Source organism: Micropterus salmoides, unplaced genomic scaffold (assembly GCF_014851395.1).
Source record: "Micropterus salmoides isolate LMB-PRFRI ecotype aquatic unplaced genomic scaffold, ASM1485139v1 Ms_hic_scaffold_2, whole genome shotgun sequence".
Classification (NCBI taxonomy): domain Eukaryota; kingdom Metazoa; phylum Chordata; class Actinopteri; order Centrarchiformes; family Centrarchidae; genus Micropterus; species Micropterus salmoides.
Window position 1 is genome coordinate 39,482,833 of NW_024041150.1, and position 27,291 is coordinate 39,510,123.

General features: G+C 39.2%; 1 protein-coding gene and 2 pseudogenes across 3 annotated transcripts in view; 1 reads left to right on the forward strand and 2 right to left on the reverse strand.

The window, feature by feature from the left end:
* Positions 1–27,291, reverse strand: part of LOC119912524 (trichohyalin-like) — a 729,783-nt gene that overhangs the window by 462,713 nt on the left and 239,779 nt on the right. The window lies entirely within an intron of this gene.
* LOC119912537 overlaps positions 1–27,291 on the reverse strand; it is a 452,474-nt pseudogene that overhangs the window by 335,312 nt on the left and 89,871 nt on the right.
* Positions 12,124–22,665, forward strand: LOC119912531 (annotated as a pseudogene).

Here is a 27,291-nt window from a genome sequence, read left to right on the forward strand (position 1 = left end):
AGCAGAAATTATGTAAGTTTTAACTACTGAAGAAATGAGAGCTGTGGTTATGTGGCTATTTATTCATTTATTTTGTTATGCATTCATGGTCCATTAAAAGGTAGGTGGTCAGCTAGTCCCAAGTCTGCTAGTGCTTTACTATCCTACCGCAGTCACATATCCACATGATTCTATTCAGAGCTACAGCATTATGGTATGGCTTTCAAGTAGCGCTAGCAGATAATATGAAAATTTAGTGCACTGTGCAGTGGGCTCCAGTTGTGAAGTCAGGACATCAGAGAACCTATCTGGTTTCACATTGGACACAAATATTGGTCTCCTGGGTAAGAGTTTTCTGTGAGTTTGCTGCAAGATTAAGTAAGGTTAAAAAGCATTTGATACAAGTTCCCTGTTGGCGTAATATGTGTATTTTTCTCTCAATGTGTTTACAGTTGCTGTCAGTGTGCTACTGCTCACACTGTACCCCATTTTCACTTCTGCTGTCAGCCTTAAGGAGCATCTGGCTGATTGTCTGGAGGACAAAGACTACAATGTGCTTGTGCAGACTGTGCAGACCGCCTCCCACACATAAATGCATCGCACCATGTTGTTATCGTCGGAGCTGGTGTGGCTGGACTGACAGCTGCCAAGTTACTGCAAGACGCAGGTCACAAGGTACATGCAACAGGTTGATACTTTAAAACTACTTGAATTGTCTTGTTGGCCAACAAGGAGCAGCAAAGCATTGAAACATGCTGACAGGTGCACAGTCACAACAAATCACAGGCTTTACAGCACATGTGCTGAAATGTTACAGAAATTTCACATCTGTCTTATGTCAGGCAGTCACTTTCTCATTAAAGTCAGAATTAATCTGAAGACACATGCTTTCACATTCATGTAAAGGCTTTAACAGCAGAAGGTTACATGTGCAGAGGGGAGAGTGAATGCATATTTGGGTTCCCCTTCCCCTTCTTATAAATGTTCATAATTATCTGCTTTATAAACCCTGAAATATTGTGAATAAACCAAGTTGAAGATGTTGAGGATATTTTCTGACACATGTCAGATAGGTACAATAGCCCAGTTAGTCAGGGTAACTATTTGCTGCGTAAAAGAAATTATACATTGCATTATAATTTCTCCACAATACGATGTGCTTGCAAAAATCTATGTCAAAATGTCCCACAGTTACATGACACACGAATATATTGTAATCAAAAAATATATTATGACAAATCAAAAATTAGGAATGAGACGCCAGTGGCTAAACACTTTATCTGTCTTGACAAGGTAAGCATATTAGAGGCTAGTGGCCGTGTCGGAGGACGGGTGGAGACCTACAGGAATGAAAAAGAGGGCTGGTATGCTGAACTGGGAGCCATGAGGATCCCAAGTTTTCACCGGTGAGTTAATGTCAATTTTTTTAGGTGGTTGATTTGCAGGGATACCATCCAATCCTGGATACTACAAAATCATTTTAAACACTAATGGGAAGATTAAAATGGAACTCAAAAGAATCCAAAAGCCCTGAAATGAATAGTTAAGCTTGGCACAATGGAATTATCTATTATCTACAAAGTAAAGCTTTCATGTTATAGAGAGAGAGAGGCAAAGACAAATCATTGTTTATTACATGATTCAACATTTCCCTCTCTCTCACACACAAAAACGCACGAGGCAGATCAACACCAGCTCCCTAACGTTAGGCTACTTCTTTCAGCTCAGCCAGCCGCATATCGGCACAATCCTCCTGGAAAAAAGGCAGAGTAACAGCGGCTATAGACAGGCAGGGAGACAGCTTCACACAATATACTGGAAACTCAGCTAAACCCTTACTGCAATGTTCAGTAAGAGTTTTACCTGCTTCGGGTTGAAATAATCCATGCTCGTTACATGAAGACGGTATATTTACTGCATTTAGCCGACATGCTACATCGTTAGCTCACCAGCTGCTTTCAGTAACTATCTTTATTATCTGTGTATTTTTCACCGGAGGCTCAGCAATGTCAGCACAACTAAATGTATTGGGTGATAACGAATATTAACGAAATACGACTGAATATTATAACAAAATTGTGTATAAGACTTTACAGTAGTGTTAGTGGATGGCTCTTCCTCTGGGTTGTTGTCACTGTGAAGTTGCGGTATTGTATATTATGTGGGTCACGTTAGGTACCACAAACGGAGAGGTGGAGAAGCTGTGTACCTGAGTATTGAGTATTATAACCTAAACTGAATGTTACAAAGCAAACAGCAGCAGCTCCGAGCTACTGTAACGTTAGCTGGCTGCTCCTGGCTGCATCAGTATAGGCTAACGTTAGTAAACAAATCGCTCCACATTTGCTTTTCACCGTTACCTTTTCACATACTTTCTTGCAGGCTAAATGAACAGTGGACCACAGGATAGTAACATGGGTCGCGTTAGTTTCTCCAGCTTTACCAATGCTCACTTTGTTCTTCCTTGACATCATCTGAACCTGTTTGGTCTGATGGGCTTCAGCACATAAACTTTTATTGTTGTTTTTTATCCTTAAGTGGAGCCTGTGTTTTGCTGTGAGCCAGTTGTTTTATGATGTTAGTGGACTGCATGTCATTAGCTGCTGTGTTGTCGCTGTAGTACGAGAGGCTCGGGAGCGCATTAAAAGCAGAATAGTGGCTGATGCAAGCAACGGAGAAAACAGGCATGTGCTTCATTTCTAAGTGAGTTTCGAGCCCGTTGACAATAAGGCAATGAAAATTTTATTAATTTAATTAAAAAACTTGCATATAGTCCCCTTAAATATTAATAAATGCATTTCAAGAAACCGCAGAATAAAAGACATAAACCGAAATAATGGAGTAAACTAAATGCAGTCCACGTTTTTTTCAGCTGCCGGTGCTCACACTGTTGAGATTTATTACATTGTTATTTTTATGAACAAAATAGCTACTGTGTGTTGGTGTTTGCATTTGACAAATGACAAATATAGCCATTTACAATAATTGTTCTACCTGGAGATGACATCTGAGCTCACAGAGATCAGTGTGACTTGTGCACTGGAACAGACAGCAGCTGGCAATAAATTCGGTCATCGCGCTGTTCTTTATTCCTTATTTGTGAAGACGATTTTAGACATTGCTTACTGTTTAGCCAGTAGCCTACTATTTACAACATCAAGATCTAGTTTAGATTCAAAAACAAGTTTGTCACATGGTTGTGTTTTTAAATGCTCAGAAATCTTGTGTGTTTTATTTTAGTTCCTTCTAAGCTTCAGAAAACACCAAAACCATATTTAGGAAAAGTCATGGGCTGACAGGCAGAGTTATTTGCATTATAAAAACCCTAATGGTTTATCAGTGTTCTAGTGTTAAATGTCTCACTAACACATCAACAGTAGTAGCTGAGTGTCAGAATAATCTCTCTTCATTTACTGTCTTGGCTGACATGCAGTAATGAGATCTTGCAATCACAAGCTAACTCTGCCACCATCACCTCCTCTGTCAACAGCATAGTCCACTGGTTTGCTAAAGAGTTGAGAGTCAAGCTGAATGAATTCATCATGGATGACCCCAACACCTTTTACTTGGTAAATGGGATACAGAAGAGGACATACACAGTGAAAACAAACCCTGACGTCCTGAAGTACAAGGTGTGGAGAAGTGAGAAAGGGAAGTCAGCTGATGAGCTGCTACAACAAGCTTTGCAGAAGGTACGTAAGACAGAGGAAAGGAAGGATGAATGGAGTCAAGACACTACCTTTCCATCTAATACTCCTTTTCATGTGATAGTCTTGGATCAGCCCAGGACCGCTCCAGAGAATGTTATGATTCCTGACCCCCAAAGCCAAATAGTACATCTGTACACAGCAACATTGATAACTTAATCATCATCCAGGCCAAATCCCTTGCTCTCATCTCAATGCCAGTTTTAACCCTGCACAAACTGCTAAATATGGCGCTTCTAAATGTACAATCCCTCTCGAACAAAACTTTAATTCAAATGATCTTATCTCTTTCACTGATTTAAATTTCATGTTATAACTGAGTCCTGGTTATGCCCTGGTGAGGTTGTTTCAGGTGCCCTGGTGAGAGGGGTTGTGGGCTGGTCTGGTTTATATGAAGCATCTCAAGTGTAATCAAATTCTCTGTTACGGTTTCTCTTCTTTTGAAGTGCTTGTGCTGAAACTAGATGGCCCACTCCCGGCCATATTGGCTGTTATCTACTGCCCTGCTAATCCTATTTCTAATATGCACATTGATGTCTTCAAATGCCCCCACTAATGACTTTTTAAGAATCTTAAATTTGTTAACTTTCAGCAACATGTATTTGGTCAGACACACCACCATGGCCACACTCTCTGGACCTTGTGTTTATACTGGGCCTAAACTCAGCCTATGAGCGCTGAGATTATTTGGACATCACTGATGAATGTTACCTGGTCTTACTGAAACGATGTCTCAGATAAGAGTATCCTCCATCCTTTGCTCTTAATCATATACAGCTCACTGTCATCTGGTTGTGTTCCAGATTATTTTAAATTTGCGTGTGTTCAACCATTCCTAAAAAATCCTGGCCTTGATCCCACCAACCTCGACAACTATTACCCAATCTCAAAGCTGCCCTTCATTTCCAAGGTTCTTGAAAAAATTGTCTCTAAGCAGCTCCTTGATGTTATGAAGAATAATTGCAGTTTTGAAAACTTCCAATCTGGTTTCCAGTAAAGGTTACTATTGACCTGCTACTGAATGTGGACGCTGGCATGTGTTCAATTCTAGTGCTGTTAAACTGTTAGACCATGGCATGGATAGATTGAGGTGCTGGGTGGGCATCTCTGGCACGGTATTGGACTGGTTTGCCTTGTATTTGTCTAACAGGAAGTTGTGTGTGTCTCTTAATGATAGTCAGTTGTACATCCCGGTGAAGTCTACTGACTTTAGTGTGCTACATTCCCTCCAGGCCTGCCTGAATGACATAAAAAACTGCATGTCAATACATTTTCTAAAAACTAAATACTAACAAAATAGATCCTAGTAATTGAATCCAAGCACATTACTAAACATATTACGCCCCTCAGTTGGCAACTTGTCTACACATTAAGCCTGTTGCTAGGAATCTTGGTGTCCTTTTTTGATAGCAATCTTTGCGTCAAACAACATTATTGCTAAGCTTGTCACTTTCTATCTAAATATTTCTTAAATGCCAGAGATGCTGAAACGATTGTACATGCTTTTATTTTCTCCTGTCTAGACTTTTTCTAGAGCCCGTTCTGTTGTCCAAATAAAAAAAACCTCTGAACTGCTTACAGATGCAGTGCAGAACTCAGCTGCAAGGTTATTAGGAAGTATGATTTTCATTTCTTTACACTAGCTCCCTGTTTGTTTTAGGATTGATTTTTGGTTTTAATTGATTACTTTTAAAGCTCTCCATGGCCTGGCTCCACAATATATTTTTGTTCTTTTAACTACAATTATCCAGTGTACAGCCTCAGATCCTCCTGCAAGGTTCTTCTGTGCATCCCTGAGTCCTGGTTGAAAACATGAGAAGATGGAAACTTTGTGGTCAGGGCCCTGAGGCTCTGAAATGATCTGCCTGAGGATATCAGGATGTCGGAGATAGTGTCTTCTTTTCAGTCCCGCCTGAAAACCCATTTCTTTGTTGACATCATTGTTTTGTCTCCAAGAGCTTGGCCATTTAGTTAGTCCTAAATTATAGACAGATATCAAAGCTCAGTTTGTCTGTGAACACACACAATAACAGCATCTATTCTCTCACTTTTTCTTTTTTAGGTGAAAGATGAAGTGGAGGCTTATGGCTGCAGGGCTGCGCTGAGAAAATACGACCATTATTCTGTGAAGGTAAAACACAAGCTGAACTCATGAAATGTACAATGAGAATTACTTGTGATATTTTTTATTGCATGTGCCATTTCCAATTGTTTGCCATTTCAAACAGTCAACAAATTGCTAACTTGCATAAATAACATCTTTGGTCAAGCTTAAGGTTATGTTTAAAAACACCGTCTTGTAAAAACATAGATAAGAGAATATAGAAAAGTGTCCAATGTGCTGTTTCTTGTAATGCGCATTAGTCTTGGTTTCCCAAGTAGTTATTAGCTATGAATCAAACATTACAGACACTGTCAAACAATTTGAACTGGTTGAGCGATCTGTCCAGAGAAAGTGTTTAGCCAAGTGTTGACACAGGATGTAAGGGGTCAGACCTGGAAGGGACGAAAGTTATTATTCAGGGTGTTTATTAGATCCACAGAGAAAAACTGTAAAAAAGGAAAAACTAATTAATTTTCTGCAGTATAAACTACATACTGTATACTACATTTCATAATAGTATTCAGTATGAAACTATTAACATTCTTATTTATTAGTGATCTACTATATTTCTTTATTATTCATTTTCCAGTATGCTAGGCCAGCCTTAGCCAGTTTCCTGTTTTGAAAAGTGTAAGTGATTTAGTCTTGTGTAAGGACAACAAGGCTGCAGCCAATATGTAATGAATGTAACTTTATAGCCATCTGCATTTGTTCTACTGCCCATAAAATAGCCACAATGCTTATTATGCTAAGCTAATATTTAGTTTACTTATAGTTTTTGTTCTCAAGGACAGGGTGTTTATGTTCCTCCTCGACGCAGGGTTGTTGCTGTTTGCCATTTCAAACTTAAGGGGGGTGCCAAAAGAGGTACAGGTGGAAACTCAGGCAGAACATAAGAGTAAGAAAACTTCACAATAAAACAGGACGAATAATGACAAGGAGAATACAGAGAATGGGGACAAACGCAGCGAATGGGATTCAAACACATGAGGAATGACATTAACAAAATAAAACAGAAACTACAAAACACAGTAGGTACAACAAGTGGTTGATAAAACATTCCATCACCTCAAGTGTTCATAAATATATGATTCTTGTTGTATGAAATACTGACCAATGAAAAACCTTTTATTAAGCCATATTGTTTTAATAAAGTTTTAAACTGCTTACACACGTTTTCAAAACTATGTCTCCTTTTTTCAAAACTCTACACACAATTCCCCAAACTGCTCACACAAAATGCAAAATGCCTCATGTTATTCAAAATGAAACATGCCATAAGCACATCCCAAAATTACCACTTGTTTCATTATAGTAAATTATTGGATATGCCATTTACACGCGGTCTTTCTAAATCTAAAGTTCTTTTGTCTTTCATAGGCTCATGTGTACATTTCCATACAATGTTCTAGAGTGAAAGTAATCTGCTGAAAAGTAAACTGTAAACACCAATGCAATGTTGAAACAGCAAATATTTATTTGCCAAAACATTACAGCTGTAACAGTAGCACAGAAGAAACAAAAACCATAAACGTAAACCAAAAGTATCATTTTTACTTTTATTGCCAAAAATTAAAACTTATTTTGAAATACTGCACTGCTGAAATAACCATTAGATTGTTGCACCCTGTTCTGATTTATGTAGGTTCAAATTATGAATACCAATGTAAAGTGACTCAAGTTTGGCTTCACTCATTGTCAACCTGTGGTTGATCACATGATCAATAAGTATGGCCCTGAACTCATCAGTGATGGCTCTCCTTCTTTCTCTTCTTTTCCCTCATCCTCCTCCTCTTCCAACTCTTCATCCTTGAACTTGTCTTCGATGTCTCCCTCCTTCTCCCCTTGCTCTCTGTTCATTGTTGGTATCCAATGTTCAAAACAGGTAATCTGACCTTTGACCTATGTCTACTGTATACTAAAGCAGTGATTGGTAAGTGATCAGTTAAGCAGTTAGTGTTTGCACATGTGAGGAGTGGCTGTGTGACCTGATGAACGAGTGTAGCGTTTTCATTTGTTGTGTTTTGAAAAGGAAAGCAGGTCACTCACTTCCTGTTAGATTTTTGTGTCTTAGGTAGATAATTGTGTGTAGTGTTTTATGTTATTGAAAACTGAATGAAAGGCTGAGAAATAGCTAATGGTTTTGGAAATTTGAGATGAGGTTTTGCTCTTTGAGTGAGAGGTTTAGAAAATTGAATTGTGATTTTTTTGAGTAAAAAAACTGTCCATATTTTCTGAGTCTCTGACTGCTTTGTTTAACAGGAGTATCTGAAAGAAGAAGGAGGTCTGAGTTCAGAGGCAGTGAGGATGATTGGAGACCTGCTTAACGAACAGAGCCTCATGTACACAGCATTGACAGAGATGATCTATGACCAGACTGACATCAGCGACAGCGTGACGTGAGGCCCTACATCCTACACTGTCTATTATTCAAAATGACAGTCACTTTGTTTGCAGTAGAGTGAAAAACAAAAACAAAAGGCGGTCAGACAAAGTGACAGAAATCCAACTGTCGCTGTGGAGGTCTGAGAAATTGGAGTTCTTCATGCAAAATTTCCACCATTGTTTGATCTAAAAGACAGTAGTTCAGTGGCTATACATGTTGCAGCAGAGTAGATTTTGTGACAGTCATGTTGTTTACATTCCTAGATTCTACTCATTTTCATGAGAGCAACATAAAAATCTTTTACTAAAGTTACTTATATCTTGAGCCGTAAAGTCCCTGGTACTGGGTACAATGTATGATTTTAGCAAAAGATATTTTTGATGAATATCATGTCCTAATCTAGTATCAAGTCACCCTTTCCACGTTACACACCACCATAAAGCTTGGACGCTCTGCTAGAATCTCACAAAACCACTTTACCCAAACCAAACACACATCAAACACGAAGCTTCTAAGTGAGCCCATACACAACATATATTGCTTTGTGAGCACTGTACAGCAGTCACAGCCATCCAGACATATTTCATCTCATCCTCTGAAAGCTGAGCTCAGGCTGAGATTAGCTGTGTAACTTATTTAGCTTTAAAACCCAAGCGCACGGACTAATCAGTAAGATAACCAATATACATTTCCAATAACAAACCCTGACTTACTTTTGCTGTTTTTGCTGTTTTTAGTCCAAAAATTGCTCTTCTGTTTACATATTCCCGTTCCGCACCGCCATTTTGTTTACGCAATACCTCACTTTGAGCTCTGCACACCAGCTAGCCTCACACTCAAAAATAGAAAGTAACAAAACACAAACACGCACACACTGATGTTGCCAGCCTAGTTACAGCTGGGGTGTTGTGACAAATTTAGTCTGTAATGGCATAATGAATAGGTTAATTTACAATAGCCATTTTTCCATCCAATTGCCATGCGAATTTTAAGCAGACTTTTGAAATGTCGCAGAAAAAAAGTAATTGTGAAATAGGTGCGTTTCCATCAGCTTTGCCCCAAAATAAGGTTTAAAAAGTGTTTTTTCCCTACTGTTATACTTCTACTGCGCATGCGTCACCCCTTTGGCGCTTGCGCAGTAGAAGTAACATAGGCCCTTACGTCAGTGGAACCATACGATTGGCTGAAATATGTTTCCTGCTTTGGCTGTTAAAAGCAGATGATTGGCTTTCTAGCGGGAGGGGCGGGATAACCGCCATCTTTACCGTTACTGGCTTTCCCCATAGAGTTGTATTGAGTGGCATGTCTCCTCTAAATTGTCTCTGACGTTACACATGGCTGTAATAAACAAGAAGTATGGGTTGCAAACTAGAAGTCATGGATCTGGGAAAAATGGAGAGAGATCACCAGGAATTTGTTTCAACTGGGCAAGTTGCTTCCAGCCATGTCATTCACGATGTCAGAAGTTATTCGGCAGAAGTGTTTCCATCCCATTCAGCACATTTAACTCTTTTTTAACAAAGACAAAAAAAACACCTCGCGCAAGCGTAAAAACTTTAATGATATTTTTTGGAGTTTTGCCGTTACCATCAACCTTTTCTAATGCGATATATCAAAATAGGGGTTTATTGATAATGTATTTGCTTTCAACTCACAAAGGTTTTATTGCACCTTCTTACAGTAACCAGCGTAGTTGTCATCAGCCAGAGTTATTTTGGAGTGTATTTGTGTAAGTGCTCTCTATAAACCACGTAAACAGGTATAGGTGATTTCCCCCTTTAAAATAAAAACATTGAATAGAGTTTCAAAATCTGAGCATGAAAGCCATTTCCTCACGACTTTTACTTCCAGAACAGTGTTCCTGTGTCTCCTGCCCACCATTTCCACCACTGCATACAAACAAGGAAATAATTCAGTCACATTTGTGCTCCATTCATTGAGACTAAAAATGTGTGTTTTTTACTTTTTAGGTACTATGAAGTGACCGGTGGGTCAGACCTCCTAACCAAAGCTTTTCTCACTGTCCTTGATGTCCCCATCCTTCTCAACTCAAAGGTCAAACACATCAGCCAGTCAGATACGGGTGTAATTGTATCGTACCAGACAGGCCAGAAGTCCTCTTTAAAAGACCTTTCTGCTGACGTCGTTCTTGTAACAACCACGGCCAAAGCAGCCCTTTTCATAGACTTTGATCCACCTCTATCCATCAGAAAGATGGAAGCCCTGAGGGCGGTCCACTACGACAGCTCTACTAAAATCATCCTCACCTTCACCGAGAAGTTCTGGGAGAGAGACTGCATCCAAGGAGGAAAGAGCATTACAGACGGTCCCTCTCGTTACATCTATTACCCCAGCCACAGTTTCCCAACAAATGACACCATCGGCGTCCTCCTGGCCTCCTACACCTGGTCGGATGACTCCCTCCTCTTCCAAGGAGCGAGCGACGAAGACCTGAAAGAGCTTGCTTTGAGAGATTTGACAAAGATCCACGGCGAGTATATCAGGTCTCTCTGCACAGGGGTGGTGGTAAAGAGGTGGAGTGTGGATCCTTACAGCTTGGGTGCCTTTGCTCTCTTCACACCCTACCAACATTTAGAGTACGCTAAGGAGCTCTTCAGAAGTGAAGGCAGGGTGCACTTTGCTGGTGAACACACAGCCTTCCCTCACGCTTGGATTGAGACATCTATGAAATCTGCAATCAGGGCTTCTACCAACATTAACAAAGTGGTGCTCAAAGACTCGGCTAAGTGTCCAGCACGAGATGAACTCTAGAGTCTGAAGAACTGAGTCCAAGCAACTGAGTGTTATAGTTTTAATTCAAAGAAAAAGCTCACATTTACACCTTCAGACAATTTACAGTCAGCATATAAGCTTATCTGTTTGTCTTTAGATAGTAGGAGGTCACCAGAGCAAGAAAAACATTTTCTTGACATGGTTTTATATGGTTGGTTACAGGTATATGGTATGGTTTGTTTTTCATGTCTCTGGCTGTGATCTTTGATTACCTTACTTTACAGTAATAAAAGTACAACCGCAACAAACGACTGCCACTGACAACTTTTCAATTTTATTTTGGTGAGTTTACTGCTTGTGAATAGAAAGAGACAGTCTATTGATAAATGTAATATTTTATTTAATTAATTTTTAATTAATTCAGGTTTACATAATTCCTAATCATTTTAAAGTAGATGTTATCTAACCACCGAAAAAGTGAGAATTGTTTGTTTGATTTTGGGTGAGCTTGACTACAGCCTTAGTTTTTCCAAAAATGTTGACAAAGAAATCCACAAAATGCAGATACAAGTGTGTTGTATAACACCAAAATGCACTGTGGCAGAGCTGATTTGTATTTCTTCTTAAAAGCTCACCCAGTTGAAGATGCTATAACGCCATGTGTGCACAAAAAAAGTGACAGAGGGAATGAAAAAATGATCATCAGCAACTTTCCCATGAGATAAATACACGGCCTTCTAGACGATGATGAATTATGTTTTTTCTGATCATGAGACCTGAGCGGTTATTGCATATTGACACACTTTTCACAGACAATCTTAGTGTACAATGGATTGTGGGAAACAGTCATCCAAGAGTTGACAAATAAATTCACAAGATGCAAATACCAAAATGCGCTGTGGTTGATCACATTTTCATTTTTTTTTTTTCTTACTTCCATAAAAGCTAACCCAGTTAAAGGTACCATACTTCCATGTTCTCCAAACTGGATGCTACTGTGGGTATTACAAACATGACTGTTAGCAGTTTCAATCCAACAAAAAAATATTTGCATTTCTGGCAACGTTCCCATGAGATAATACACAGCCTACCATGAGCTTGAACGGTTGCAGATCACATGAATGCATGAGTTGATTAATAATGAAAACTGAAAGCATACAGGATGACATTCTCTTTGTGGTCAGGTGAGTTGGGTGAGTAAAAAAAAATCCAGCATTGAGGCAAAGTATGGTATATAAGAAAGCAATGCTTTCACATCTGCACACTGTAACAGCTTCTGCTGATCAAGCTCCTTGAAAGGTAGGAATCAGCCATTTCATTCAAAATAACTATATCATTTAATCTTAAATTAAAAACATGACATAGCCTGTACAAGATCAGATGAAAACAGACCCTGAGTGAAAAGTTACATCATTACTACAGTGACTACTAATAGAACAGAGAGAAATTAAAATTTAATTCAAAACATGAATATCATCACACTGCAAGAAATGTGAGTACAAAATATGTTAAATGAAACAAGATACATAATATTATCAGTATGAAAATATATTGAAAATAAGCTCAGCAATAATAAAATCTTGTTACTTTAAACAATATACATAATGTGTAAAATGTGCATTACAATTAATATTACAAATGCTGTCAATAGGTGGACAGAAAGTGTATTCATTAAAGTATGCTACTTTGAATGATAAGATTAATCATAAGATAAACAAATAAGATTAATCATAAACTAAACAAATAGTGTTGTTTTTTTTTGTTTAAACCCTGTTACTGTCAGGGTTAAGGCTGAGTGCAGTAACAGGTGAGGTGGAGGTGTAAACACCAGGTAACAAGTAACAAGCAGGGCGGGACATGAGGAAATTAGACTGACTCACTGTCAAGGTGATATGAAACAGAATAAAAACCAAGGCAACCAGTCAGACAGAAACCAAGCATGAATAAAACACCAGACAATAACTATTACAATATAAACCAGGAAGTAACGCACGCGACAGCAGACCAGGGGCAACTAAAACCTAAATGCACAAACACAGACTGAACATTAGACCAAAACTAAACACAACAGGAAACAAGTAGCACAGACAACATGGTAGGCAGAGTTTTGACAGGGGGAACAGACAGAACACAGGTTACAAAACACAAGACAAGAATCTAACTGGAACACAAAACACAGAACAGACAAGTGAGACTAAATAACTGAGAACAGATATTTGAAATAAAACAGACAAAACAAATCAAATGAACAAATCAGGCAGATCTCACAAATAATACTTTTTGTTATACAGGCAGACAGAATGTGAACAGTTACTGTCTGAGATGCAACTTCTGTCGGGAGTTTGCATTTAAACATTTGTCTCCTCTTTGTCTCTTTCTCCTCTTCATGCCACCAAAGATGAAAAGAAAGGCAAGCTTCCAAACTAGGATGGATCCACGTGGGGTGAAGTGGAAATTATGTAAGAATTATGCAGCAATAATGTGTTTTCTTTTATTTAAACAAACCATTAAAACTGTGACTTTTTATTTCCAAGAACGTACATAAAAATATATTTAATTTCTTTCTTTTGTATCAGACTGCACCTCTGTCCTGCTGGATTTGATTTTACAGACTAAGGTGTTATTGTAATTATTCTGTGCTTTCAAGTATGTGCTGTACGTGCAACTTTGCTTTGGTCAGTTCATAAATCTTTTTTCCTGTCTGCAGTTTTGCAGACTGTAGGAATGACTAACTGTAGTTCTGCTTTTGATCACAAGGTTTTGTGTACAGATAACCTTTCATCACCACTTGATGAAATAAGGAAACGCAAGTCTTTCCTGGGCTTTTCAGGCATAGACTGTATGTCACATGCCAAGAAGAAGAAAAAGTGGAATTTCCTGATTTCACCCCACTCACTCTAAACAATGTGTCATTTTCAGGAATAAAAATTCTGCTGGTCTCATTTTAAATAATTCATATTGCTATTTGCATTTAAAGTTTTTCTGGATTACCTAAACACATTTTTTGAAATTTGAAACTTTGCTCAAAACTCTATACAAACATGTATAACTTCTCACCCAATACCCCAAACTTCCTATTTTCAGGTCAAAATGAAGCTCCTCACTCAAAACCATTCAATCTTGCTGAAAAAAAAAAACATTGCCCTCAGACATAACACACAACCCATCAAACACACACACACACACTACCATACAGTATTACACACTGGTGAGATAAATTCAATACAACTGCTACAAAAATAAGTAATTATAATTGTGGTTCTTCCCCTCAAAAATCTTTTTACATGATGAACACAACAAAAGACACAACAAATGTAAACATTTGCACATTTTTTATTTCTTAATGTACTGTACAGTACAACACACCAAACAAAAGCAAATAATCATTCTGCCCCATCATCCCGTCTTTGGTCTGGGACAGGCCAGATAATCTCGTCATCCACCTCCTCCTCCTCCACATCTCCTCGTTTTATTCATCCATTGAAGCTTCTGATTGGTGTGTTATCAATTATGACTCTTAGTGTTTCCGCCTGGGTAGCTGTGTGCTAACTGAGCTCAAGCTGTGCTGACTTGAGTGAACAATATCGAATGTCTGTGCTTTCTAAATGACCACATGGTGTAGGCAATGAGAAATGAAGGGATTTGTGTGTAGAGTTGTGTAGAATTTGAAACGTGTCAAAACAGGGGAAAAGTGTTTATAGTTTAGGGAAATGGGTGCACTGGGTCCATTATGGTTTTGAAATCTTAGTTTAAAAGCCTGATTACAGTGTTTAACCAATTGAGAAGAAATGTAAACATATAATAGAGAAACCCAGTCAGTGTTGCAGATGTCTAGTCACATTAGTAGTTGTTCCTTACACAGATCATTATCAGTGTACAAAGTGCAAGGTAGACGACATGTTCAAAGGCTAGAAACAAATTTTGGGGTCATTATTTATATTCATGTCCGGCAAAAAGTATACCTAGAATAATGTACATTACAGCAAAATAAACCTATTTGGTTGCCTGAAACAGAACAATTATGATGAAATGGAAGCGAAGAGTGCCAATCTGCATCACATTGTGGAAAGCTGTCTGCCAGAAAATTGTTAACATTGCGAAATGGAAACAGTTTGGTTAGGTTTAGGCAACAAAACTACTTGGTTAAGTTTAGGAAAATGGTTGAGTTAAAGTAAGTATATAACTGCGTAACATAGCTAAATGACACATGGCATACATGACACAAGTAAAATTAAGTAAATAACTTAAAGTAACTCAATGCTGACTTCTGATTTCAAATGGGACACAAATATTGGTCTCCTGGAAAAATTTTCTTCACTTGTGCGTTTGCTAAATGTAATATCCTAAAATCAAGGAAGGTTAAAATCTTTTGTTATGAGTTCCCTGTTGGAGTAAGTGGTGTGTTTTTTTCTTAATGTGTTTCCAGTTGCTGTCAGTGTGCTGCTGTTCACGTTGTACCCCATTTACACTTCTACTGTCAGCCTGAAGGAGCATCTGGCTGATTGTCTGGAGGACAAAGACTACAATGTGCTGCTGCAGACTGTGCAGACCGGCCTCCCACACATAAATACATCTCACCATGTTGTTATCGTTGGAGCTGGCGCGGCTGGACTGACGGCTGCCAAGTTACTGCAAGATGCAGGTCACAAGGTACATGCAACAGGTTGATACTTTAAAGGTACTTAAATTGTATTGTTGGCCCACAGGGGGGCAGTAAAGCATTAAAACAAGCTGACAGATGCATACTCAAATGTTATGGATTATAGTTGTACAATACTCTAGTCCAGGGGTATTCAATTAGATTTCAAAGAGGTCTAGTTAGAGAACATTTCCTGAAGCAAAGGTCCGGAACATCAAAACGACGAACTTGCGTTATCATTCAGTACTATAACCTATAGTTGTATCAACACATGTTTTTAATCAACAACGGACTGTCAAATCAAATAATATTTGTATTCACATCAAACTGGAGGGATAATAAATAATAACTATTCAAATAATAAATTATAAATTTAAGTAAACTAAAGTGCCTAATTTTTAGAAAAAATTAAATAAAAAGTGTAGCTTGAAGTGATGAAGTGTAGTCTTAACCAATTTTATAATAAACACTCAACACATCATAACAAATGAACAGCTGTAATGCCTCCTCTTCTCTTTCATTTCCTCTTACAGAGCTACCACTTTCCTACTTTCTGTTGTTCAGTGAGAAACGTGAGCTCCAGCTAGCATATTGGAGATCTATGAGATATTCTGGTTTTGAACTGCCCGTGGGAGGAATGTACATGTAAAAATCTGTACATTCTTGATTAAAAGTCATGTGAAATCTCTTTTATCTTTCATCTCCTCAATTCGGGTGTGTTTCCAAAACGTCTCTGGTGAATCTCGCGGACTCGACTCGCAAGCCTCGGTGTGCACAGATTTGATTGGCTAAGCAGCGTCACATGAGACGATTGGAGCACATGCGATTGGTCTGTGAGTTTCCTGGTCCTCTAAACCAGTACAGTAAATGCTAGAAAAGCTGCGCGGGGTAAAATAGAAACGCTCCGTCACGAGGTAGTAAGTCTCAATAATAAATGGGCTGTAGGTCGGCGGTCCGGAGAGGACGGCGGCTGGGTCCGGATCCAGACCGCGGTCCGCCTATTAGTGACCTCTGCTCTAGTCTACATGAATGAGATTTCTCCACAATATGACGTATGTGCTTGCAAAAATCTATCTCTGGGTTCAAAGTGTCCCACCATAACATGGCACACATACACATATTGTAATTCCTCTATTTTAATAGAGATCACAAAAATTCAGAAATCAAAAGACTTTTTCTTTTAACAAGGTCACCATATTGGAGGCTAGCGGCCGTGTCGGAGGACGGGTAGAGACCTACAGAAATGAAAAAGAGGGCTGGTATGCTGAGCTGGGAGCCATGAGGATCCCAAGTTATCACCGGTGAGTTAATGTCATTTCCTTTAAATGAACAATTAAATATGTACATGTGCATGGAACATTAGCCCTAATCAAAACCTAACCACAGTGGTATAATATCAGAAAATGGGTGTATTTGTGAAACAGTTGTATGGTTGAATCTCAGCTACACCTAATAAACTGAAATAATAAACTGAAATGTTATAAATACTATAATCTCTGTAGGTAAACTATCCAAATAAGTGTAACCTATAAATATTTATAATATATTAACTTTTTTTAATGTTAGAATATTGTAGACTGCTAATACACTGATTTATACTAGTTATTTCCCCATGATGTGAATAGTGCATCTACAGTGGACAGATGTAGGAGTCAGCATGTCATTGTGCTAATATCTGATCTTTGGCAACTATTTTTTTCTACTTCAAGCACTGCCACCTAGACATGGGCCGAGACGAGATTTTAACGTTATGATAACCTTAAGTTAAAATATTACTGTTTCACGGTATTGCAATTAAAGCTTTAAAATGCACTCTTTTTACATATGGGTAAAAAACATACACTTTTGTCACTGAATACAATATATTTTATTTTTAGGCAACAACATAGACTACTACTTCTGTTGCTTCTTCTGTTTTTAAATGTTGTTATTTATTTATTTATTTATTTTCTAAACCTTTCCTGCCCAGCAGCATAGAGTATGAGAGGCTGGATACCATGTTGTGCCAGACAGATTTTAGTTTAACAAGAGTATTAATATCCTCCTTTGTCTGTTTTATTATTTATTTAAATATGTATTGACTTGTCACCGGGCCGAACGGGGGGGCAGAAATGGTGAGGGAGGGCACAAACACCACACAAACAGACACCACAGAGAAAGGACAACACCTGCAAGAGAACGGGGATTCAGGTGGGAACAACAAGAAATAGCAGAGGGAATCACCAATTGCAGAAAGCAACTAAACCTGCAAGAAAACGGGGAGGGGGGCTTGGGGTGGAGAAAAAAAACAGCAGCAAGTCCCAGCCCGGCAGCAAACGCGCCGTGTAGGTTGTCGTGCACCCGCCAATAAAAGTCTGCCGTCCCCCCAACCGCCGGAAAAGCGAAGGCTGCCAGCAACAGCCAAACAAAAATCCAGGATGAAATTCTCAGTGCACAGCTCTGAACCACAACCGAATCAATCCCAGTAGCCAGGGCACCCAGCAATTCCCCCCAAGAACAAAGGACACAAGAGCACATGTCCCAGGGACAGCCATGCCCCTCCCCGAGGGAGAGAACAGTGCTGGGGAGCTTCCCACCACCAGGGAGCGAGAATGCAGGAGAACCAGGGCTGACAGTACCCCAGCCCAGCTGAAGGCCATCCCCCCTGAGTGCAGGCAGAGCAAGAAACCCCCAAGCCCCGTGACCCCAGACAGGGACCCAGCCCCATCGAAGAGGGCCAAAACCCAGACCCACCCCAGGCCAGGCAATGCGGAAACCAACCCCATGGCCCTCCGACACCCCAGGGCTCCAGGGGCAGGACACAGTGATACGCCCTCCTACACCTTCAAATGTTGTTAGACTAAGTAATATAAGTAAATTGAGGGGTGAAACCAGCTTATGATTTATCGAAGAGGGACGGTTGGTGTTCCCGTAGATGGGATACCATATTTGTCGTATTGCCTCAGTTTTTTTCAATGGTGGAAAAATTTCAGGGGTTCCCCTCCTTTGGCCATCGTACAATTAGGTGACTGACTGCTTGCAACCGGGGGGGGGGGGGGGGGGGGGGCTGCACACAACCTGTGGGATTCCTTCAAACCAGTAACCAGCCCACGCCTACTGCCACCACTGAATGTCTCACTTACACATCAACAGTAGTTGCTGACTGTTGGGATCTTTCTTTAGTTACTCTCAGCTCACATGCCTTAAAGAGACCTTACAAATACAGGCTAACTCTGCCACCATTAACTCCTCTGTCAACAGCATTGTCCGCTGGTTTGCTGATGAGCTGGGAGTCAAGCTGCAAAATTTCACCATGGATGACCCCAACACCTTTACCTGGTTAATGGGTTGCGGAAGAGGACTTACGCCGTAAAAGCAAACCCTGATATCCTGAATTACAATGTGCGGAGAAGTGAGAAAGGGAAGTCAGCTGACGAGCTGCTACAGCAAGCTTTGCAGAAGGTAAGAGGAAAGGACAGAGGGATGGAGTCAAAGGGCCTTGATGAAAAAAACAACTTTGAACTGACTGACAAGATGGTTTGCAATAGATCAACAGCTCAAATGTGCGTGTCGCTAATGTAGAGGTCCAAATTTTGCCGTAAAGCGTACATTCAGATGTTAACGATAACATTTAGCATCATGGTAAGGTATTCACCAAACTATTTAAGGTTTACCCTACAGTAACACTACTCCTGAAAAAAATTTCAAGTCAGTCAATTCAATACTTCACTCTTTAACAAAATGTTAGCACTGACATTGCTGTCAGTGGGTTCAATTGAATACATTGTCTTGTCTCCAACAGCTTCCACTGGTTTGCTTTTTGTTTCTGGTAATGATTGAGTTACTCGATCATGGCTAATTATAGAGACATATCGAAGCTCAGTTTGCGTGTGTGAACACTCACAATACCAGCACAAGTTCTCTTACATTTTCCTTTTCTTATTTGAAGGTGAAAGATGAGGTGGAGGCTCATGGCTGCTGGGCTGCACTGACAAAATATGACCATTACTCTGTGAAGGTAAAACACGTGTCCTCAATACAGTTTGTAACACAGTTTTCAGCTGTTGATTTTTTTTAATGATCAATTTGAGGGATTGAACACTGAGTGTAGAAAACATCTGTGTGTTGTTTCACAGGAGTATCTGAAAAAAGAAGGTGGGCTGAGTGGAGAAGCGCTGAGGATGATCGGAGACTTACTCAATGAACAGAGCCTCATGCACCTGGCGCTGACTGAGATGATCTACATCCAGAGCGACGTCAGCGACAGCACTAAGTAAGACTGCTTGATTTAACACAAAATTATTTTTTTTCCGAACAGTGTTAGGAATGTGTTATGTCTTTGGGGATACTTGAAACAAAACAGTAGTGTCATCAGACCGCACCTTATAGAAATAGTAGTAGTTTGTAGCTGTTTTGAAAGCCCACACTCCAATGGGGGGCGACAAGCCAGCCATCATACAACCGTGATGGAAGTAGTTTTGGTAATAATAAAAGAGAGCTTGAGAGAGAAGTTCTAATCCAGACTTTCTCACCTCACCTGTAAACCTGGCAATTTGCTGTGTGGTGTCTCAATTGTTTTTATAGTTACATGAACTGCTGGACTTCCCCTGGGATTCTGGTGTTGGAAAGGTTTGGGTGAAGGGTTTCAAATGTGAAGAACATCATTTGAAGTATTCAGATTGCTTTATTAGGATAGTGTACAAATACATAACTATATTTATTCTCACTGTTAGCTAACCCTCTGTTGCACATAGGCTATAGTTGCGCTCATTTATATGGTTGTGTATATACACTGTACAATAGAGACTTGGAGTGCCATCAAATTCTTCTATTTTGGGACATGCTTGGTTCAAAGCCAGAGCTGCTGCTTTAATTTAATTTATTCTTTACTATGACTAGCGTCTGTGTTTTAATATGTATTAATTTAACAACAACCGGCTTTTTACTGCTCCTTTACTATATAGGCCAGGAAGCAGAGAAAGCTGCTGGCAGGGATAACTAAAAGTTGACATACTTGTTTTAGTAGCCTCAGGCCAAATGAATATGAAAGTCTGCAGAATCTCCTGAATAGATTATCAAACAGTGTTGCCATCACGTAATGCAAACTCACTTCTATGAGACAAAAAATGTGTGTTTTGTTTTTTAGGTACTATGAAGTGACCGGTGGGTCAGACCTCCTGACCACAGCTTTTCTCAATGTCCTTGATGTCCCCATCCTCCTCAACTCTAAGGTCAAACACATCCACCACTCACATAAGGGTGTAACTGTCTCTTACCAGACAGGCCAAAATGCCTCTTTAAAAGACCTTTCTGCTGACGTCGTTCTTGTAACAACCACGGCCAAAGCAGCCCTTTTCATGGACTTTGATCCACCTCTCTCCATCAGAAAGATGGAAGCCCTGAGGGGGGTCCACTATGAAAGCTCCACTAAAATCATCCTCACCTTTAACGAGACGTTCTGGGAGAAAGATGGAATCCATGGAGGAAAGAGCATCACAGATGGCCCCTCTCGTTTCATATACTACCCCAGCCACAGTTTCCCAAAAAATAAGACCATCGGCGTCCTCCTGGCTTCCTACACCTGGTCTGATGACTCCCTTCTCTTCCAAGGAGCGAGTGATGAAGACTTGAAAGAGCTGGCTCTGAGAGATTTGACAAAGATCCACGGCGAGCAAGTCAGGGATAGATGGAGAGAGGTGGTGGTAAAGAGGTGGAGCGTGGATCCTTACAGCTTGGGCGGCTTCGCTCTCTTCACACCCTACCAACATTTAGAGTACGCCAAGGAGCTCTTCAGAAGTGAAGGCAGGGTGCACTTTGCTGGTGAACACACAGCCTTCCCTCACGCTTGGATTGAGACATCTATGAAATCTGCAATCAGGGCTGCTACCAACATTAACAAAGCTGCACTCAAAGATTCAGCTAGAACTCAACACCACAGTGAGCTGTAGGGTCCTAAATGTGCTTTCCAGGACAGTCAGATTGAGAGTAGGAATGATAGTGTCAGATATGTGACTTTATCCCGTATGTTACATTTGTCATGAGGCATATTGATAAACGACGCATTAGTTGTCTGTGTATGTATTGTGTTTATGTTTAGGTATATGAGAAAATGAGATGATACAACTCAAGGTTTTACCCTGAAATAAATTCAATTCAATTCAATATGTAGTTCAGAAAGTAAAGAGGGAGAAAAATTACACAGAAGTGTAACCTATTTCTTTGTGGATTACATTACTTGCTTTAATCGTGAGGCCCATTGTGATCATTTTTCCACCATGCAAATCTAATCCACATCAAATAAGTCGATGATGGCTTGTTCTAGGCAACAGAATAATCTGGTGTCATTCACTTTCTTTATTGGCTTGATCGATAACTGTACTTACATTAGTGTAAACTCATAACACTTTTCTGACACATAGTTTTATGTAATAGGATCTTTCGCAGGATACAAACCTTTGCAAAACACATTGATATCTTCCAAAAAGTATAATCTTTATAAAACCAAACCACAACAAATGGCTCCCTTTTAGATATATTTTATTTCATTGCTAAGTGACTGTATGTAGCAACAGTCATAACAATGAACAGCATTGGCAAATGGTTAATACAGAGAGAGAGAAAGAGCGAGTGTGTCCCAAAACCAACTACTACAAACGTGTTACAAGGAACATGTCAAAGTTGTTTATACAGTTAATGAGTTAATTTATGTTCTCATGTTAGTTATTTTGTAATCTAGATATTTTATTGTCCCAAATTTGTAATTGGTGCTCAGAATTACATAATTTGCTTTCTATAATCACTTTATTGCAGAACAGACAGTGAAAGTTGTTGGGCAATGGACAGTTGATCACATTGAATAGTATGATTTTATTACATTACAGATACACTTTATGTGGATATACTAAATAATTTGCATATTAAAAATACTGTTTAATCTTTGACATTCTGTAAAGATAATTCAGTTGTTAAGAAATTTGTCATTAGTGAGCATGAGTCATCAAACCCAATGCTTGAATTAATAAATTGAGAGTAAACATTACTGATTTGTGTGCAAGAGTTGAAATCAAATGTAACTCCTTTGTTCTAATTGCTTGACATTTTTAACCCACAACAATCACAATAAAACTCTGAAATCCTGTTGAGACTGCTGTATATGTAAAGGCAACAAGCTCTGATTCCTTTGGTAATCCAACAATAATAATATAATAAATTATATTAGTGAAAAGTACTCTTAACTGATTCATTGTAAACCACAACCACAGCACCCCCATTTTGGTCATGATGGTGTGGAAAACCCTCTGCTTTGATTGGTCAACCCGGTCCCTGTTGCCACCCACATCCCCTGGCCCAGGGAGAATCAGAAAACAGATAACACGAAGGCTGCAGAAAGAGACAATAATTAAAGAGAAGATCAATAAGCAGAATAAAGGGACAATGGGAGAAACAAGGAAGCCTGCAGCTCCACTCCACCCGAAAGACAGCAGGCAAACACAACCAACACTGATGTTTCTGATCCTGACCCCACTTGACTGTTTAAGCCCCAGGTAGGTGACAGGGTGAACAACAGCCAGGTATCACTCTACACAGGTCAGGATGTGGAAGAACATCTGTCCAGGGTAAACAATATAAAATATGTAAAACCCAACTTTGGTCATATCTGAGATATCAGTCAGTCTGCCGCAAAAGTAGACTACACTCCCCAAAGCAAAGATCAGCTCCATAGCAACCATGTGGTAGGTGAATATGTCAGAGTGGCTCATTGTTGCAAAGGAGTGCTGCTGCCACCATCGTTGGTGACCCAGGCCGACAATGACAGACAGAGGAAGAGGAGGAGGAGGAGGAGGAGGAGGTAGGCCTTTGTTACAGCAAAGGCAGCAAAAAAGTCCAGCACTGGTTTCTAAGCAGAGGTAAAAAGTATTAGGGGACGAGGAAGAAGAGTCTGACATATCGGTTTGTGCGGTACTGCTTTAATGGAGAAAAGAGAGAAAAGAAAAACAAAAATACACTTACTGAGACAATGAGAGAATTGTGTTTATTACCTAAAACTTTGTGATTTTTCTGAAATATATATATTGCTGTAGCCTATATTTCCAGTGTATGGAGGTAAATCCAAGTTATGAGATGCTAGGTCAAAATATTATTATATATATATATATACAGTATATATATATATATATATATATATATGGGGAGAGATACTTTAGTTTTAGTTTAAGTTTAGTTTAGAGTTTTAGTAAAAGCTACAGTATGGAGGTCTCATATGTCCCTAATATGAGTAAATGACCAGTTGGAAACAGGCATTTAAGAATCTTGATTATGGTCAGCATGTACCTGAAGCACTTGGTTACAGTCATTATTAAGAAGTTCAACAATTTATTAAATCCAAGTGTTCACTTTCCACCAGCATGGTTAATGACTAATGTGTGTGTTCATTAAGCACATGAAATATTATTCTTGTTTGTGTTTAATTAATTTAGGCTGGATGAAGATCAGATCACACTTTATAACCAAACAATGCAGAAAACCAGGAAGTTCCATAGAGTTCACAAACTTTTTCTAACCACTAGGTGCTGTTAGTGATAGCTGCTGCTGATTAGCATCACTGGTAGTGATCTAGTGTCTTTATCATTTCAATAACAGAAACAGTATTCATAGTTTTTACGTGACGTCACATTCCAAGGAAAACGCTCCCTTGGAGGGCTAAAAAAGACGTTATATTTTCTGCTGCTTGCCAACCAATAAGCAAGTGACACACTGTTACTTTGAGTTATTTACTTTTCTTGATGGCTTTCGGATGCACTAATCGAGGAGGACACAAGCCCAGGCTGTGTTAGGTATTTCCCAGAAGGTAAAAGTAAACAATTACTGTACTCCAGCGGTAGCAGGGAACTGGTGGTTTTTAACGCTAGAAAAAATGCGGCAGCGGATGTTGTAACGTTGTATGGATTGGATATGCCCAACACTTACAGTTTGTGTACATATTTTTCTTATTCTTAATTTGAAAGGTGATCCAAATAAAAAATGATTGCTTTTGTGGCGTGTCTACGGGGTAGTCGTGGTGTGAGCCGCTATATTTGTCTGCTGTTTTGCCCTCCAGGTCACCGTGCATGTCACGTGACTGAAAACTATGAATTGATCATTACAGAGCAATTCATGAATTTACAGTCAAGGTATTTATCTTTAAGATTAAACATGCCTTAAGCTTCTTAAATCACTTGTGGTGTCGTCGTTTCCTATCCCATTTTGACAAGATTCAACTGACCTGCAAATAAGGATTAGTGGTTATTCAAATCAAAAAAATGGCATGCAGAATGGATACTGTACAACGTTACTGGTAGTTTTGTGGCCAGGTAGGCTATATAATGCAAAACTTATGTGTGATTTTGTAAATATAATTTGATTCAGGCTAAATACTGTTTTTGATGAAAGCCACTTTATAAAATTCATAAAAATAAGTCAATGTGGACACAAACACCGCTGAGTCAATGTTTATTATGTATCGTATTTCTGCTCTTTTAGTTGTAGTATAGTTACATCTATGTATACATAACAGTAAACAAAATGCACAAACAGTAAACAACTTATATAGATTACAGAATATTTATAATAATTTAATTCAGAAAAATCAGTGACATCCAGAGCATGATAAAATCTACAAGTGTCTGTTGAACACCGAAAATGCTACTAAAAAACAAATCATTCTAATCTAATTTCAGAAAAATCTGATCTAACTGTCATCCTGATTCAGGGTTGTGTTTACAGCCTGGTATTTTTCCTTCTCTGTGCAGAAACAGCAGAGGTAACACCAGGCTGTTTGGCAAATTGAACCACGTTGAGGTTGACTTCAACACACACTGAACACTGTAGCTCACGTTTGGTGCGGAGCCCACAATATTGCAAACAAGATTCCCACCAAACTTCAACAACAGCACTCCCATAATGATCATGATAGTGTGAAAAGCCCTCTGCTTTGATTGGTCAACCCGCTGTCTGACCCCACCCACCTCCCCTGGCCGTGGGCGAATCAGAACACGGAGAACAGAAAGGCTGCAGAAAGTAACCACAATTAAAAGGACAACCATCATGGAGGCACTTGGTACTTGACTGTACTTAGGATAGTTCTGGGTCAGGATCACAAAACCCATTCCTGTAAAGCTGTACAGCCAAATAAACCCGGTGCTGATATTTCTGATGCGGACCCAGCCTACCCGTCGCAGTCTCATGTAGGTGATGGGGTAAACAACAGCCAGGTAGCGCTCAACACAGGCCATGATGGGGAAGTACATCTGTCCAGCCCAGGGGAAAGCCCAAATGAAGGACCCCACTCTCCTCATCGCAGGTAGATTGGTGTAGCTGCTGCAAACAATGATGGTACTGCCTAACATTCCAGTCAGCTCCATGATAGCCAAGTTGTAGGTGACAAAGTCAGAGAGACTCTCAGCTGATGCTGAGGAACTTTGTTGTTTCCATCGCTGGAATCCCAGATTGAGGACAAAGATGGAGGCAGGGAGGAGGAGGAGGATGCTGGTCAAGGTGAAGGCAGTGTATATGCTTCTACTAATGATCATGTCATAACATCCAGGGGAATAGAGCGAGGAGTTGGAGGAGGAGGAGTTGACTGACATGTTCAAACAATAGAGGCTTGAATAGGAGAAGAGAGACAAAGGAAGAAAAGGAAAAATAAGACACGATATTACTAAAATAAATTGTGCTGAAAAAAACAAAAATGCTACAGTACAATCTTGATTCATATCATGTTATATTGTACTACATTACTATTGTACTACAAGCCTTTTATCATTTAATAAGAGGACTTATTTTTTTTATGTCTATGCATGTAGGCAATGTAGAAACATTGCTGTATATATTGATTGTTACATATGCAATCTGTATTTAGGTAATGTTACATAAAGAGCAATTAAAATATAAAAAGACTATTGATAAAATAATTAATAAAAAGACTAATAAAAGACTTTAAATTCTGTAACCAACGAAAATAACATGTTCAGAATTTTGTGCTGCTTTTTCAACAGTCTTTGGTTTTCTTTTTTTCTTCATGTAGTATTAGCTACTGTTGTCAGTTTTAATGCACAAGCTGATAAAAATATTAACAATGAAATCCAAGAGAAGATGATTAAAAAAAACTCCCACCTCACCAAAAGTGTTCCTGATCTTCCTTTCTTGTGTCATTGACTGCTGTATGGGCGTTTGCAAGTGTGTCTGCCTGTCTGTATGTATGTGTGTGTGTCTGTATGTATGTATGTGTGTGTGTGTGTGTGTGCAGTGTTTCATGTTTGTTATGTAAAGTTTAACCCTGTAAGACCAATGTGGTAAAATGACATCACTTTTAGCTCTCTTTTTTTGTAAGACCACATTTACATAGCCAATGGGTCCAATTGTTTAGTCTCACAATGCTATTGGATACTAAATGTTTATATACTGTATGTTCAGTCCTAATGCAGAAAATATAGTATGGAAATGTTCCCATAAGTGAACAAAATGCACAAGCATAAGTCTCTTGTATGAAGTGATTAGTGCTGCTTGTGCATTATTGAGTCTAGATGTTTGACAGGTTTCAAATGACATGTAAACTACAACTGCTGCTTATTCAAATCAGAACACCTGTGTTCCCAGTTTGGCTTTGTTTGTGTTTACTGGTGTCATTTAGAAAGCTTGATGTCATCTTGACTCTACAATATCTGGTTTTATTTGTTTAAAGACCAATGATGTTACTGTGCATATTACTAACTAATATTAAATGTTG